The following is a 15348-nucleotide window of genomic DNA, read 5'->3' as shown; positions in this document are numbered from 1 at the left end:
CTGGATACTCTTGGAGTATGTTGGCTACATAATAAAAAGCAAGTAATGAAAAGAAAAAAAAAAAAAAAAGAATTTGCAGGTGGTCCATTTTATTGGACTGAAAATAAAGGGCAAGCATTTGAGATTCACAATTCCTTAAGAGCTAGGGAGGAGGGCAAGTTGGGGCAGCAGAAATGAGAGCGTGGTTCTGATTCAGGTTTCATAATTATATTCAGAGACAGAGATCAAAGCAGGAGCTGAGCAGGAAACAGCAGAGGGGAAAGTCAGGTGTAGATATCACACCCTGCTCCATCACCATCATCAGCCAAAATCTGGGAGTCAATCCAGTGTGGTGAACGAATGTGTTTGTTTAAAATAATTGCCTTGACTGAAGCTCATTATTGTTTTCTTCAGACGATTTTAGTTCAGCTACTGCCAGCTTATTTCTGATGGTGCAGTTAGCCAGGCTAAAACAGTTGCCATCATCAACACTATAAATATCCTGGAGTTTTTTTCATCTTTTACTCAGTCTTTACCAGTAAAAGTGGTGCAGAAATGGGAAAAAAGTGGACCCGAAGTCAATGAAGACATAACTCCATCTTCCAGAATATCCTAGCAGATGGCAAAAATACCATACAGAGGTTTCAGCAAATTGACTCAGAGTGAAGCATCAGCCTGTAGGAATTCAATAACTATGGGGAGGGTCTTTTTTTTTTCTTAATATATAACCTTTTTACTTTTTTTTTTTTTTTACCTATCCAACATTGTGTAGTATGTTGGATTAAGATGCCATTTTGGCAACATAATAGTGAAATAGATCAGTTTTGCATACCTGCAATTTTCTAATTGGTAAGAAATCTATCAAAAGAACATTGTGGTTGCATTCCAGACTTAACAAGTATCAGTGCAAAGACTACTAGTTTTCCTAGTCTTCATTCTAACCTATGCTGTTTATTCCATGGGGTGTTTGCCCTACCAAATGCAGTGGGTGGACATGTCTAACTAAATGCGTTGTTTCCATCTTGGAAGATTAAATGCAAAATTTTGACTTTGTATTGGTTGAAAACGCAGCAAAAACTATTGAACTTTGGCATCCACAATTTTTAAATCCCATCCTCAGCTATATAAGCATATGAAATATATATATTTCAAACATCCAAATTTGAACAACTTAGTTTTATTTGCTTTGGTGTCACATTAGTTTTTACATTAACTTTTATATTAATTAATTTTATATTTAATAATATATTAAATATAATAATATATTAAATATATTTATATTAATTTTATAATAACTACATTAAAGTCTGAATTTGTGATCCTGGCACCAGACAAGTGAGTAGGTCGTTTGCTGGGAAGGAGCAAATAACTGGTTTAGGGATACTATCTGACCTGCGCTATCTGTTTTGAAGCTAACCTGCTCAGGCAAAAGTCCCAGCTAAAGACTACAGACTTAGCGAAGCCTCTGCTTTGGTTCTCCCCATTAAGGTTTCCTTCATGAAGACAGCTATCCAGAAACTCTTTCTATGGGTGCACAAGGGGTTTTGAACAAACCCAAAAGACTGTGAGAACACAGCAGCTGCTCTTTGAAGAGGAAGCAGGGGTAGTAGTCACTGCATTGAAGAAAGTATGATGAATGATACGAAGAGAAAGCCCAGACAAAATCAGAGAAAGTCTGACAGTGAATGCAAGAGAAGAATATTTAAAGATAGGTAGTATTTAGCTTATAGAATAGGGTAATTTTACGAATGATCAGAGCATGGGTAATCACATTTTCTCACATACAAGTTTCAATCTTGATCTTATAAGAACATAAAACTTTCAGAATCTTTTGTGAATGGTCTTAGAGCAGGTTTCATTCCCATTCCACTTTTAAGCACAGTCCATACAAAGCTGTAGAGTCCAAACTGAACCCTTCAAGGGAACCTGGTTCTGCTCACACATTATTACAGAAATACAGAGATCTTGTTTGAGTTTTCCTCCTTGGCTTCCCTAAAGCCAGAGCTATTCTGAAATGCTTCTTCCTGCTCAGTCTGTTCCTCAGATTTTCTCCCTTTCTTTCTGCCATTCGTGGCAGGTAGTCCACAACAATTATGAAAAGGACAAAGGAGTCATTTGGTTCATTATGTCAAAAGGTGCATTTCTCATCCATCACTGGGAGCAACGTCTACTGTTTGGAGAATAATGTCAGACATGCAACTACGTAATTGTACCAGAGGAAGAGCAGCAGCCAGGAGGCAGGTTACAGTTTATTGAAAGTAATCTGGCACTGACACCCGTCAGGAACCAAATTTGGTCTCCTGAGAGGAGAGTTACCTGAGAGCTGTATCAGTTTGCCTGGACTTTCGCCAGCTCCTGTGCCAGCTGAAGATTTTTCCTGCTGGCAGCTCTCCAAAAATGAGCATACAGTATGCCTAGTAGTCAGTTGACTCACTTATCTTTCTCTTTGGTGTAAATATATAAATCGCAACACAAATAGTTGCTTCAAGTCATTCCAAAATACATGCTGAATTGTATTTAAACTGTCCAGTTTTTGAATACAGAGCCAGCTATCTATTTGAGTACCTATGACCCAGAACTTTGGTGTCCAACAGATAGAACAACATAAAATTATGCATGTTCATTAACAAAATGATATAACTCAAACTACATACAGAAAAGAATACTGAAAGTTATTGTCTAGAATCACTGTGGCCTCATCTCTGAAGATATTTATTCTATAATTTTTCCAACCAGTAAGCTCCAGGCTTGAAAAGTATTGTTGTGACAAACTTTTAATTTCTTCTTTCCTGTTACTTCAAGAAAAGACATGCCAAGTTCTAGGACACTGACCTTGTTCTTTCTTTCTTGTTCTTTTTTTTTTTTTTTTTCCTGCATAAGAAAAAATTTTGTACATTTCAGTAATCACTCCTGAATCCAAATAAAATTTCCTAAAGGAAATTCCTATCACATATAACAGATGTATCACAGAATCACAGAATCACAGAATTTCTAGGTTGGAAGAGACCTCAAGATCATCAAGTCCAACCTCTGACCTAACACTAACAGTCCTCACTAAACCATATCCCTAAGCTCTACATCTAAACGTCTTTTAAAGACCTCCAGGGATGGTGACTCCACCACTTCCCTGGGCAGCCTGTTCCAATGTCTAACAACCCTTTTGGTAAAGAAGTTCTTCCTAACATCCAACCTAAAACTCCCCTGGTGCAACTTAAGCCTGGTGCAACTCATCCTGTCACCAGGCACGTGGGAGAACAGACCAACCCCCACCTCGCTACAGCCTCCTTTGAGGTATCTGTAGAGAGCAATAAGGTCGCCCCTGAACCTCCTTTTCTCCAGGCTGAACAAACCCAGCTCCCTCAGCCGCTCCTCGTAGGACTTGTTCTCCAGGCCCCTCACCAGCTTCGTCGCCCTTCTTTGGACCCGCTCAAGCACCTCGGTGTCCTTCTTGTAGCGAGGGACCCAAAACTGAACACAGTACGCGAGGTGCGGCCTCACCAGAGCCGAGTACAGGGGGACGATCACCTCCCTAGCCCTGCTGGTCACACTGTTTCTGATACAAGCCAGGATGCTGTTGGCCTTCTTGGCCACCTGAGCACACTGCTGCCTCATATTCAGCCGACTGTCCACCATCACTCCCAGGTCCTTCTCTGCCTGGCAGCTCTCCAACCACTCATCTCCCAGCCTGTAGCTCTGCTTGGGGTTATTGCGCCCCAGGTGCAGGACCCGGCACTTGGCCTTGTTGAACTTCATACAGTTGACCTCAGCCCATTGGTGCAGCCTATCCAGTAGGAAGGACCTACCCTCAAGCAGATCGACACACATGCACCTAACTTGGTGTCATCTGCAAACTTACTGAGGGTGCACTCAATCCCCTCATCCAGATCATCGATGAAGATATTAAAGAGGACCGGCCCCAGCACCGAGCCCTGGGGAACGCCACTAGTGGCTGGCCTCCAACTGTACTTGACTCCATTCACCACGACTCTCTCTTCTACGTGCACAGTTGTACTGGGTCTGGCTGGAGTGTTAACTTTCCCTGCCCACACAGTGCTGTGCTCTGCACTTGTATCAGGAACAGCAGTGTTATCACACCAGTGTTGTGTCTACTGCTGAGCAGTGCTGGCACAGCATCGGGCCTCTCTCTAACCCTCCTGGGGGGTGGGCAAAAAGTGAGAAGAGAAACATCACCAGGGCAGCTGACCTAAACCAGCCAAAGGGATATTCCATACCATGTGATGGAATAAAAGGTGGAAACAGGAAGAAGAGGGGAGGGGTGGGCTCTCGTTGTGAAACGTTGGTCCTCCTCCCGAACACCGGTTACATGTGTTGAGGCCCTGCTTCAAGGACGTGGTCGATCATCACTCATTTGTGGGAAGCAGAGAGTAATTTCTTTCCTCTGCACTTCCACATAGCCTTCATTTGTTTTATTTGTTTGTTTTCCTCCTTTTTTTTTTCCTTTCCCCCTCCCTTTTCCCCTTTCCCTTTCTTTTTCCCTTTAGTTAAATTGTCCTGAGTCTGGATTGCACCACTCAGTGGCAAGTGAATGAAATGGGCATCCAGATCCTAGCACCTATTCAGAATCTATGAAGACCTACAGGATTGACAGTAATGCTTTTGTTCTTGGTAGAAATTACCTCAATTTGTGCTTTCAGAATCAAACAACATTGAATTCAGAGAACCTAAAGCCTGTCAACAACCCACATACTTGACAACCAAATCTTGGGAATGTCATGTATCTCTAGCTTTTACCTCTGCTCTCGTTTGGCTTTCACCTGACTTATCATACATTTCTGCTGTTCATTGAACTCAAGTGTTTCTCAGAGTTTCTGTTTTTGTTTTCATGTTCTTTTCCCTGTGAATGTCAGGATTATGCCTTTTCTCTAATAAATGGTACATTTGAATCACTCAGACAGAATAGTTGCTCTTCTTTTCAGGTTCACTGGCAGTGGCAGAAAGGGACAGTATGTCTTGCCACCGTTTACTTTTGCAGATGTTTTCTCCTGGCCTCTATGGTTTTAGTCCTTGTTTCTCTCACTAACTGCAATTCCCAATGAACCTTTTATTAGTGTCCCAAAAATACTGTTTTTCCTCACAGTCTTTCAATCCTTCATCACTACTAAATCATCCAAACCATTGGATTAATTTAACAGTTGTACTAACAGACAGGATAAAGCAGGGAAATCCCTTCTTCTGCCACATGGCTATTACAGCAGTAACATACATACAAAAAAAAAAAAAAGAGAGAGAGAGAGAAGAAAGAAAGACAAGAAACAGAGAAAGAAATAAAGAGAAGGAAGGAAGGAAGGAAGGAAGGAAGGAAGGAAGGAAGGAAGGAAGGAAGGAAGGAAGGAAGGAAGGAAGGAAGGAAGGAAGGAAGGAAGGAAGGAAGGAAGGAAGGAAGGAAGGAAGGAAGGAAGGAAGGAAGGAAGGAAGGAAGGAAGGAAGACATGAGTGTTAACATCCCATTCAGTTCATGTTTTCCCTTCCTGGTCTTCAGCAAGAGCAGAGTGCCTAGTGTTTGTGTCCACTTTCTCTCTGCAGTGGAGATCTGGCAGATGCCACTTAAATTATTTCACTTTCTTTTTCCCTAGTAAAATCATTAATATTTTCCTAGCTTTTACATAGTCATCAAAGCATCCTTTGCTGACACTATTCTTCTTTCTTCCTTCATTACTTTTGATCGCCTGGAGACCTGGGAGGAAAAGGGAGATGAGAGAAAGGCTACCAGAGAATATAGTGATGGGAATCATTTTTATGGACAACAAAGAAAGGAGCAGATCCTTGGCCACTTTTAAATCTCACTTATTTACCTGTGTTTTATTTGTGCTTTTTCCCTTAATTTAGACTTTTTTTCTGTTCTGCAGAGCAATATCTCTTTTTCCCTTAATTTAAACTTTTTGTCTGTTCTGCAGAGCAAGATCAGTCATATCTGTCTACATCAGAATTCTCAGTATTATTAACCTGATGCCCGCCCATGCTGTAGGATAGATGCACGATAAGTAAAAAAAGACAAGTCCCCACACCAAAGATTTTGCATTCTCTATTCCCCATGCTGCAGACATTTGAGACTAGATGTATGTGAAGGCCAGTATTTTCATTCCTAAATGAGCAGAGTCAAGGGACTTCCTTTGGAATTAAGGGCTATGCATTTGGAAGTAATAGTGGAAACACGGGCATGGAGGGCTTGAAGGAAGCTCCTAAATCACCAAAACTGGTCCACTGCATCCACACAAGAAGTTGTTTTCCCTGAAAGGATCACAAGACAGCTGCTGTTCATATCAGCAGTAAAATATGCCTCAACACATCACAGCAGACTTCCGAGCTACCAAATAGACAGAAAGCCATGTTGTACCACCAGAGAAAGACAATAGTAGGGATAATATGAACCCCAAAATCTTTTCAGTAGCAGGCAGCTAGCTGAACAAAACACACAAGTGTTTTTAGGCTGCAGGCTACATTCACTTTCTCCACAAATACTGAATACTGAGAAGTCCCTCTCAGTCTGATATAGAAAATAAAAATCTAATTTGATGCTAATCTTGCTAGGTGATGAACCTGAAGGGTCAGGCAAGTCACTTTCATCAGGAATTGGGTTGCCAACAGAAGCAGCAGCACAACTCAAAATCAAATTAAAAAATAATATATTGACTTTGTATAAACCTCATAATGCTGTTTACTTTTGATTTCATTTTATATATTTACTTCATGCAAACTCTATTGAGGGATGTTATCATAGTTATTTAGTCATTTTCAAGAGACAGAAAGAAATTACAGAAATCTCTAAATACAAACATAAATAAATACTATGTGTAAAATCTCTGATTTCATGGTCCTGGGATAAAATAAAATTTAAATACTTTTAATAAAATAGCCCTTCATATATGTATTAAGGGACACCTTTCTGCTTGCCCTGTTCACCTCCTAAAATGGAAGACACTGCTATGAATGGAGGCCTTCTCTATATTTTAGATGAAGAAGAAAAACTAAATCTATTTCTTTATTCACACTGAGTTTTTTCTAAACCCACCCATACAGAAAACTTTCATATTTGCATAATTTCTCTGCACACATGCTTAAAATAGTACAAAATTGGCCACTGTTCAGATGAGTCAAAATAAATGATAGCGCCAGCAATAAAATGATATTAATATGTCTAAATAGTGACTTTCCCCAAGCTCTGCAATCTGTGAGTTCAAGCCAACAGACCACCACCCATCTCCCTGCTGTACGATATGTTCAGATCAAACTCTTCATTGCAATGCTTGAAAGGCCCCTGATCCCCTAGGAAAAACATAGATGGTCAGGAAACTGTGTGCTAAGTTCAGATACTATTTCAGATGTAGTGTACTGTGCCTGAAAAGAAAGCAAACTTATTACTCACAGCTGCATTGCAACAAATTCAGAGATGAAGCTATTGAGGGCCCCTTTGTATTTTTTTTGGCCTCCACACAAATTGTTGACATCATTTCAGTCTTCACCATTCATCTACTGCTGTTCTGAGTTTAAAGCAGTATTTCAAAGTTGGGAGAAGTACTGGTCAGTCAGTGGGGAAATTCCTGTGAGAACTCCTGCACCTTTTGCTATTGCCTGAAGAAATAGACCCCATGCAAAAACTGCTTCCAGTAGCCATGTATACCTTTAAAATTTTCACTCATTTAATTCAGGACTTTGAGAATTCAAATAAATCTACAAATAAAATAAATAAACAAACTCTAAAGTAGAAACAGAATTACACAATAACTGTGAGTATATTTATACTCTTCATGCTGCCTCACTGTATCACAGAATAGTTGAAGCTGGAATGGACCTCCAGAGGTCATCTGGCCCAAACCCTTTGCTCAAGCAGGACCACCCAGAGCTGTTTGTCCAGGACCCTGTCCAGACTGCTTTTGAAGATCTCCAAGGAGGAACACTTCACAACCTCTCTGAGAAATCTGTGACAGGGCTCAGTGTCACCCACACAGTAAAGAAGTGCTTCCTGATGTTCTGATGGAACCTCCTGCATTGCAGTTTGTGCCCTTGACTTAGCCATGTAGAATCCTTGGTTTTCTTAAATTTGAGCAATCAAGATTTCATGGATGAAATTCTAGGCGAGCTGAAACACAGCTACTCACACTGACATTCATAATGCACCACACAGAGAAAGAGAGAGAAATCAGAGAGCAGCAGACACGAGGAGAAAAAACCTCTGAATGTATGGCTCTGACATTGATTCAAACAAACCATTTACCACAAACTCTTGTGTGACCACTTTACAGAAAAGTGAGGGCTCAGATATAAGTTGGTTTAGTTATGTTGTAACTTTCACCACCTCACCTGTGGCTCTCAGTTAAGTGCTTGAAGGATGCTGAAAGTATTGATTTAGCTGGTTAAATTGCTGCTTATTTTAAACTTAAGGAGTAATGATTACTCCTTATGCTACAGTGGTTCAGCTGGTTACTGGTTCCTTTTTGGGGAGAGTGAGATTTCACCTCTCATAGGGGTGAAATTTACCTTGGTGTGGAGGAAGAGGACAAACTTCATTCAGTCTGTGGCAGTGCCTGCGTTCAAACCCACCTTTGAACGAGCTTCACTGGGAGAGTGCCAGTGCTTCACTTGAGATTACACAAAAGAATACTCAAAGAAGGGTGGAAGTGGTTCACCAGTCTGCACAAATATAGATTTCAGTCGCAGTGAAATAGCAGCAGCATCAGAAATACAGCTCTTGGCTTCTGCCATTTCCAGAGGTACATCTGAAACTCTTTCCCCCTTTCCATTTTGGCAAAATTTTCTAAGGTGCTGCCTTTTGCAAAGTCTCTTTTTCATTCAAATGTAGCCTTTTTCTAATATATGTATATGTGTTTGCAGTAATTACAGAAGATGTTGTCCTTTTCATTTATGCCTGCGTGATCCAGTTTGACATCATGTCATAAAAGTTTATGTGTTGTGTTCTCTGAGCTCCTTACTAATATCCTTGGCATTCTCCCTGGCTATCCAAAATCAATACCATTGCTCCTCTCTCAATAAAAAATGGAGTGTTGAACAGAGTCCAAATGTGCACACTGACAATTTGCAGCAATTAGATGCTGTGCTAACAAATGGCCATCCCGCAGGTGATAAAGCGGGACCAGAAGGATCACTGACATCTTTCACAGGGGTGCCTACAAATAGCTGGGATGTTTAAAAAGTGGGTTAACTTTCCATCCCTGTGTCTCTCATTGGATAGCCACAGAAACAGAGAAACTAGGAAGAGAGGCATTCAAATTAGGAACCTTGGCGATCAATTTTTACTTGCAGACGGCTGATTGTAATCAATGTTAATTAACCAGACTCCTTTTCAGACCAAGCTACACCAAGACAGTAACTGCATATATTTTTGCCCGAGACAACTGATTTCGCTGGTCTTCAGAAAAGGATAGAGTGATGGTTTTGTGAGCTGCAACAGAATACAAGATTGGGGGGGGGGGGGGGTTGGGGAGGGGGCAGGGAGTGGAGTGAATTAAAGTTCTTAGGAGCACATACCTTTAAGGATAGAGAGTACAGCAGCAAATTTGTCATTTGTGGAGCTGGCAGTGGGATGGTGCACCACAGGCCTTGTAGCTCCTAGTGTTAATTCAATTTTCATTGTGGAGACCAGAAATTCAGGGTTTTTTCAACTAGCTATGTAAAATAGACATTAGCTCTGAGGTTAAGTTCAGGAGAAGAAGTGCTGAGTCAGAAATGGCATCCACGGTGTTAGTTTTCACAGGTTTTTCTTATGGATTTGATACTGTTAGTTAAAACATATTTCTTTTAAGGCTGCAATTAAAAGAGATTCTAAATTCTAGCCTATTAAAAACTACAAAAAAAAATTTCAATTTTCATTGTTTTAGAAAGTTTGTGAATGTGACTAAAATGTACTCCATAGGTTAGAAACTGGAAGATGATTGTAAGCATATCACAGAATCATAGATGGTTTGGGTTCTGTGGGACCTTAAAAAACATGTGATTCCAACCCCTCTGCCATAGACAGGGACACCAACCACTAGTTCAGATTCCCCTAACCCCATCCAGGCTGGCCTTGAACACTTCCAGGGATGGGGCATCCACAGCTTCTATGGGCAACCTGTTCCAGTGCCTCACTGCCCTCTGAGTAATGAGTTTCCTCCTTATACCTAATCTAAACCTACCCTTGTTTAGTTTAAAGTCATTCCCCCTTGTCCTATCACTCCATCCCCCCAACAAGGAGTCCCTCCCCAGTTTTCCTGTAGGCCCCCTTTAGGTACTGGCAGGCCAGTACAACGTCTCCCTGGAGCCTTCTCTTCTCCGGTCCGAGCAGCCCCAACTCCCTCAGACTGTCTCCATAAGAGAGAAGCTTCCCTTTGATCATTTTCATGACCTCTTCTGGACTTGCTCTAAAAGGTCCATGTCCTTCTTGTGCTGGGGGCTTCAGAGCTGAACGCAGGGCTCTAGTTGGGGTATCACAAGAGCAGAGCAGAGGGGGAGAATCACCTTCCTCAACTTCCTGGCCTCGCTGCTTTTGATGCAGCCCAGGATATGGTTGGATCTGAGAGCTGCAAGTGCACACATCCCCCTTTTTATTTTCAAAAAGGGTGTGAGAATGTTGGAGAAGGATTGCATCCAGCTATTTGGACCCATGGTTGACAGCACTGAACTCCTGGGGAAAAATAATAAATAAATAAATGCATGTAAATAAAGCTAATGACTAAACAAACATACAGGCTCAGTAGTCTTCTGAAATGCTTGCTGAAGTGCCCACCCCAGATTGGTGGGCACAGTCAGAGAAAGCTGATACTACTCCTGAATGGGCTTTACCTGTACCTCAGATAAACAAAGGAGTTCATTTTCTAGTACTGTCAGACTATTGCCTCTTCCTGACGCAAGACTCTTTAAAAATTCAGACTGCAAGAGAAGGAAAATATACTGGTGAGGCAGGATTTATATACTTGCCTATATGCAAATCTTGCTGCATTGATCTGTGAATTTAGTGAATAAAGCTGTCTTTCCAGGGATCTTTGACTAGAATAAAAATTGAGGTTTTCAGTGAACCCTGAATGCCACAAGAATAAACTCTAAACATCAAAAATACTGTTGTTCCTCTTGTTCTTCATCTGTATCCTGGAAGTGAGTAGGACATGGTTTCCAAATAGTTCTTCTAAGCATGGCAGTGATACATAAGCATTAATGCAAAATTAGTAAGACTTACTCGGGCAAATAAAAATACAAAAATGCTGTTATGATTTGCTGTGCTATATGGATGGTAGCACGTAAAGCTCTGATTTGCTTGTTGCAGTTATTGCAGACAAGTCAGTAAAACAACTGTTGCCCAGTTCCTCCTATGTGCAATTTGAATACTAACTCCTTCTTTCTGTTCTTCCTCTTGTCATTTAAGATGCTATCTTGCAGAAAAGGATACATACTTGTATGTACAGCATCTATGACAGCCAGCAGTGAAGGTGTACAGGGACGGATGTGTCTTGACTCCAGGAGGAGTTGTTTGGATTGTTTAGACTACCTATGAAACTATTAGATGAAAGAAAGAAAAAAAAATACAAACAAACAAACAAAAACCTTTTAACTAATCTGTGAGTTTTATAAAACACAGAATTTCTAACTCAAGCTTTGTAGGTAATTTCTTTTTCTAGGACATTAAAGGGAATATGGAGACCACATGCCAGGACTGTAATTTATTCCAGCTTTATTGAAGACATAGCCTACCACCACCAAGAGAAAAAGGTAGTCTCTGTGCAATCCTACTGTTACAGGAGATAGCAGGGACATCCCTGTGCTTCATGGAGTATGGCTGCCCAAACTGATGGTGGAACAAATCAGTACAGAGCTCAGAAGTACAGGAGCAATAATGACTGCAGATGGCCTTCCAGTGCAAAGTTCTGGAAACCATTCCTGCTTCAGCAGAAGGATAAATAAATCAATCAATAAATAAACAAATAAATAAATGGAATCTCATTTTCCCCACTTATACATGTATGTTCTGACAATAAATATCATGTTCCAGGTACTCCTGTAGCAGTCAGTATACAAACCATGCAGAAGAAAGCAAGCTTCCTTTTCTCTTTCTGTTGTTTAAATGAGCTGGTTTTCGGCTTTCCATAAAACAGAAATTTCAGTCCTAACTGAGCACATAGATCATAAGCTGTGGTAAAATAGGTGTAACCACAATGCATAGACATAGTTTTTACTAAGGAGAAAACAAACTTAAGTGATCTGCAATAGGGAACATTTAGTCTCTATTTTACAATACACAACAAAAAAAAAGGTTTCAAAGAACGTATTACTGTAAAAGCCTTAGATATCATCAACCTTCACTTAATCCTTGACCTTAAACATATGGTCTCTAACTGGCATAAGTTGATCAACAGGGGCAACAGTGAAACTTTTAGTGTAAGAGAAATGATCTTTCATAGCTTTTCTGTATGGTTTGCTTCTTAATGTGAGTTTTAGTAAGCACTCTAAGCAACTCTTCAGTTGACAATGCATCAGCTAGTGCATATAATGCCCACTGCATCACCACAAAGACTTCTCTAAGCCACAAGTTGTTCGTTAAATGTCACATCAGCTGAAGTGCAACTTGCAACAGCCATTTAAATTGGCGACAGCACAGAATGTCCTAGTGTAAGTGAATGTCCTGTGCCTAATGTAAACAAATAAGATCACGGTTGTTTGGACAGCAGAACAAATGTCTACTGACAATAAGATTTGAAAAAGTCTGGCTTGTTCCGAGCTCAACACTGAAGCTAGGTTCATTTGTAAAGTTTGAATCTTGAATTATTTCCAAACAAATTTAAACCAGCTTCTACATCTGAGATTCAAGAAAGGCATTCAGATCCTCCATTTAGGATTTGCTTCAAGATTTTGTATGCATTTGAGAACAGCAGTAGTCAGTGCATGCCAAATTCCAGCACATGCCAAATTCCAGCAGTAGAAGGACAGTTTCACATGTGAGCCATCCAATGATATGCAATTCTAGTAGTCAGATAAGCAGAAAAGTGAAAAAGCAGAAAAACACCATTAATTTCATCAGTGCAACTGGGATTTGCCCCATAAAGAAAAAAAAAAAAAAAAAAAAGATTTAATTTTAACCAATGTCTAGAGAGAAGAAACTGTCACTGATGACTCAGTTTATCATAAATTGTGAATTGATTACACAATGATAATAATAATCTTAGGTTGAATTCATTTCACATGTCTTTTGATTTTACAATACTTCATTTTTTTACTGACAGGTGCCAAAATTTAAAGTTTTAAGTCAGTGAAGGTTATATGCACTCCCAGGTATTTCAGACTTGTGAGCATTGCCAATTTTCAGACTTCTCCTGGATTCCCCAGAAACACAGCAGTGTAGGGGATGAAAACTTTTCTCATTTCTGCAGTCACGTTATCCATGAGAGTTCACTGATGGAACATTTTACTGAACTGAACTCAGAAGACTGTCCCCTATTATCCCCAAATACATGTACACACATACACACACACACACTCCCACACAGTAATACCCCATTTCTTCCAGCACAGCTGAAATCTATACCCAAATATTAGTGAAGTATTAAAAAACTCTGCAGTGAAACATGCATTCAGAGCTGTCCTAGAATATGTCAAGTATTTAAGAGACACTTGCAAATTAATTAATTAATTAATTAATTAAAAAAATTCATTTTTTATTCACCAAAGACAGAACATTCAGCACCTTGCAAAATCTAGCCTTTTCAGTGAGTAACATTCTGCATAGGCATCACTGCAGAGCATCCCAGAGATTCAACCTATACTGAAGACCACCTTGTCTAAGCACTGATACACATCTTGGTCCTCAAATGGTTCTTCAAGATATTTGTGCAAAGAGATCCAACACTGAGTGTGACATAACTTGGCTACTATTTAATGACATAGAGTGATGCTGTATGAGAGGTTAAAAATGGAAGTGAAGGCCATGAGACAACCACCTTCTATTAACAGCAAACCTAGACCTAGACCTAGACATTTTCATGCTTATACTAGAAAGCATTCATTTTCAGTCGAGTATAACTCATCATGGTGGGTCGGACATCACAGCTATGTTCATGAAATTAATATTAAAACACAAGGAACAAATGAGGATTGACTATATACATTCATTCTTTAGCATTTATTTTTCTTATTTTCTGTGCACAAAATATTTCTAGAGTTTGTCACACAGGAAATGCACTTTGCTGAGGAGCAGAGTCAATGTATATTGGAAGCCAAGGACTGTTTTTTGAAAGGATACCAACAGGTATACCAAGATATTATTCGTTTTTTTCATTAAAGTGGACTGTCCTAATTCTTTTCAGAACAGTCCTAATTTTCTAATGCCTTCAGCAAGAAAAATCCTTTTGGCACAAATGCCTGTCAGGTTTGCCATTGGATGAGCTCATTACCATGCATTTATCCAAGCAATATTCCAGTGATGTTTTCAAAGAAGGCAATGAAAGTGAGTTTTCACCTTGCTCACACAGAGTCTGGTGTTAACTGCAGGCTCTGTGGAATGGCAAACTTAATTCAAATTAAAAAAAAAAAAGTTTGGATTGCATGACAACTTTTTGCTAGGCCTCACATGACAGACAGACCTACTTGCAAGCCAGTTTTCTGCTGGTGAACTCATTTAACGTTTGCTGGAGGAGAATAAATTGTCAGAGCCAGATGTTCTCCACTTTCATTCCCTCATGTTGCTCCTTCAGGTGTCTCAGACTTTGAACAGTGCTGATGGCCAGTTTGGGATGTAAACTCTGTTATCAACCATCTGACTTTCAGAGAATTCAGAAAATTCAGGAAAGGCATCTTAAGGGCTCTTTACAGTTGATGAAGTGGATCAGGCATTTTCAGGGGCAATTTGGACCAGAAAGAAATGTAGCTATCCTTGCCGTCTTGCAACAGGGCCAACCTGAGGTGACAAAGCCCTTAATTAGATGCTTCTACCTGAGTGTCTGAAATTGGGTAGGATGAACATGGACCAAGACATAGATTACCATTTCAGAACATACATTTTGCTTCCAGCAACTCAGAGTTAGCTTTCCATCTACAAATGTAATATCACCAATCATTGTAAAGAAGTCAATTTCCCAACACAATCAACATCTCATTAAAGCATATATTTGTTATACTTTTGCTATTGCATTATGTTATACATAAAAAACTGTGAAAGCAGACAGGGAAACATATTCAAATATAGTTTCATACACAATACATACATGATGCAGAACAGTCTGCAGTGGTGAATGGAAGCAATGAAGGAGATACAAAATAAAAATGTGTCCCCAGCACCAGTTGTCTGAAAGAAAATGAACAACATGAAAAATAAAATCTGTAAAAAACTTTGGATTCAGATCTGATGGAGGAAAGAAATGGAAATGGAGT

The sequence above is a fragment of the Anas acuta genome, chromosome Z, assembly GCF_963932015.1.
Source record: "Anas acuta chromosome Z, bAnaAcu1.1, whole genome shotgun sequence".
In the NCBI taxonomy this organism is placed as follows: domain Eukaryota; kingdom Metazoa; phylum Chordata; class Aves; order Anseriformes; family Anatidae; genus Anas; species Anas acuta.
The sequence above is the reverse complement of the archived record's forward strand: the minus strand, read 5'-3'. Positions refer to the sequence as shown.